Below are 2,500 nucleotides of genomic sequence, written 5' to 3'. Positions count from 1 at the left end.
GTAAAAATCAAGCACAATGTTCTTTAAATATCGGTTTATCACTAACCAATGAGAAAAACAGACGTGTGCTCTGAGCACGTGCAGAACTGTATTGTAATATCACTGCATGACTGTTCAAATGATCTAGTCTCTGGTCATGCATCTAGGGATCAAAAGAAAAAAGAAAAAAAAACCCTGTGTAATTGTAGGAAAGGTTTTGCTTTCATCATTACGCTGAAATTAGAACGACTAAAAATAGGGTTATTATATTGATCCTTTTCTTTTCTGTTCTCAAAGCATCAGGGACATGACCAGAGTTCAGTTGAGAAAGATGTGTGTGTTTTTAGTGTGTTTCTGCATTTTGATCAGGAGCCTCTGTCTCATATAGAAGGCTCTTCCTGTTTCCCAAACTAAATTCATCAAAACTGTCTACTCAGAACATTTTACATGAAACCAGGAAACCAGTTACACATGTACAATCCTAAGACATGTCATAGGTAGATATGACTTCATTCTAAACTCTAAATAACATTTATTACCATAGAGAATCTGCTGAGGAGATACATCAGGAGGGAACAACGCACTCCAGTACAGGGGAAAAAAACAACAAAAACAAACCAAAACACACACGTAGGAGTTGCTTTCATTGTGCTCCTGTTAAACTCCATTTACTGCACACACAGATGGGTTGTAATAGCAGATTATTGGCAACATAAACAATGTGTCTACAAACTGTTAAACCAGTCGGAAAACTCTTTGAGTTTTTGTGACGAATCATCACAGACCAGTAGGAGGGAGGGGGGGGGGTATTTTGCCAAACTACAGTGTATTCTCAGGGGAAAAATGTGACCAGTTCAGCTTATCCAGTCACACCAGCAAACACTAGAAGCAAAGTTGCAAACGAAAAGAGAAAAAAAAGAGACAAAGGAGAGAAAACAGACGAGAAGAAACAGAGCGTTTATCTCCCGCCGACTCCTCCTGTAGTCTTTCGCTCGTGGTGGCGGTTGGGGTTTTCATTTTCCAAACGCTGGATTAAAGACCGAGGCCGTGACAGCTTAAGACCCACTGATAAAAACAACAAAAAAGGAAAAAAAAAAAAAAAAGACTAAGACAGAAAGACAAGAAAAACCAACACTTTAAAAAAACCAAAACAAAGCATTTCTTTCTCTCAGCACTCAGACGGTGATTGTGAAACTTCTGGAACATGAGTCGGCTGTCGTGAGTAATGATCGGAGGAGAGATTTCTGTGTGGGCTGTTGGTAACAAACACAGAGCCTGATTTGATCTGAATCCTGTTCTGTCTGTCCAACGAAACGCGGTTCTCGCAGTACGTGGCATAGGACTGTAACGTGTTAGTCCTCAGTATTCTAGTACAGCTGTCAAACATACAGACTGGTCACCTGCCATATGTTGATAACATGTTTATCTTCAGTGTTCTAGTACAGCTATCAAACATACAGACTGGTCACCTGCCGTATGTCAGTAACATGTTTATCCTCAGTGTTCTAGTACAGCTGTCAAACATACAGACTGGTCACCTGCCGTATGTCAGTAACATGTTTATCTTCAGTGTTCTAGTACAGCTGTCAAACATACAGACTGGTCACCTGCCGTATTTCAGTAACATGTTTATCTTCAGTGTTCTAGTACAGCTGTCAAACATATAGACTGGTCACCTGCCGTATGTCAGTAACATGTTTATCTTCAGTGTTCTAGTACAGCTATCAAACATACAGACTGGTCACCTGCCGTATGTCAGTAACATGTTTATCTTCAGTGTTCTAGTACAGCTGTCAAACATACAGACTGGTCACCTGCCGTATGTCAGTAACATGTTTATCTTCAGTGTTCTAGTACAGCTGTCGAACATACAGACTGGTCACCTGCCGTATGTCAGTAACATGTTTATCTTCAGTGTTCTAGTACAGCTGTCAAACATACAGACTGGTCACCTGCCGTATGTCAGTAACATGTTTATCTTCAGTGTTCTAGTACAGCTATCAAACATACAGACTGGTCACCTGCCGTATGTCAGTAACATGTTTATCTTCAGTGTTCTAGTACAGCTGTCAAACATACAGACTGGTCACCTGCCGTATGTCAGTAACATGTTTATCTTCAGTGTTCTAGTACAGCTGTCAAACATACAGACTGGTCACCTGCCGTATGTTGATAACATGTTTATCTTCAGTGTTCTAGTACAGCTGTCAAACATACAGACTGGTCACCTGCCGTATGTCAGTAACATGTTTATCTTCAGTGTTCTAGTACAGCTGTCAAACATACAGACTGGTCACCTGCCGTATGTTGATAACATGTTTATCTTCAGTATTCTAGTACGGCTGTCAAACATACAGACACACGTGATCAACGAAAGCTTCTGAGAGCAATGGAGTCAGTCAGACGGGGGTTTTTTTTATCCAGCCCTGGGGAAGCTGAAGGACAGAAACTCTGTGCTCCGGTCCGTTCACTGACACACCTGTTACGCCTCGGCTGCCAATTAACACACACACGTTCAATG

At 41.2% G+C, this 2,500-nt stretch overlaps 1 protein-coding gene across 2 annotated transcripts in view; it reads right to left on the bottom strand.

Annotated features, from left to right (window-relative positions):
- The window catches only part of LOC115814851 (immunoglobulin superfamily member 11-like), an 80,645-nt gene that overhangs the window by 14,058 nt on the left and 64,087 nt on the right, over positions 1-2,500 (bottom strand). The window lies entirely within an intron of this gene.

The sequence above is a fragment of the Chanos chanos genome, chromosome 6, assembly GCF_902362185.1.
Source record: "Chanos chanos chromosome 6, fChaCha1.1, whole genome shotgun sequence".
NCBI classification, from domain to species: domain Eukaryota; kingdom Metazoa; phylum Chordata; class Actinopteri; order Gonorynchiformes; family Chanidae; genus Chanos; species Chanos chanos.
This window is presented reverse-complemented; position numbering and strand designations above follow the sequence as displayed.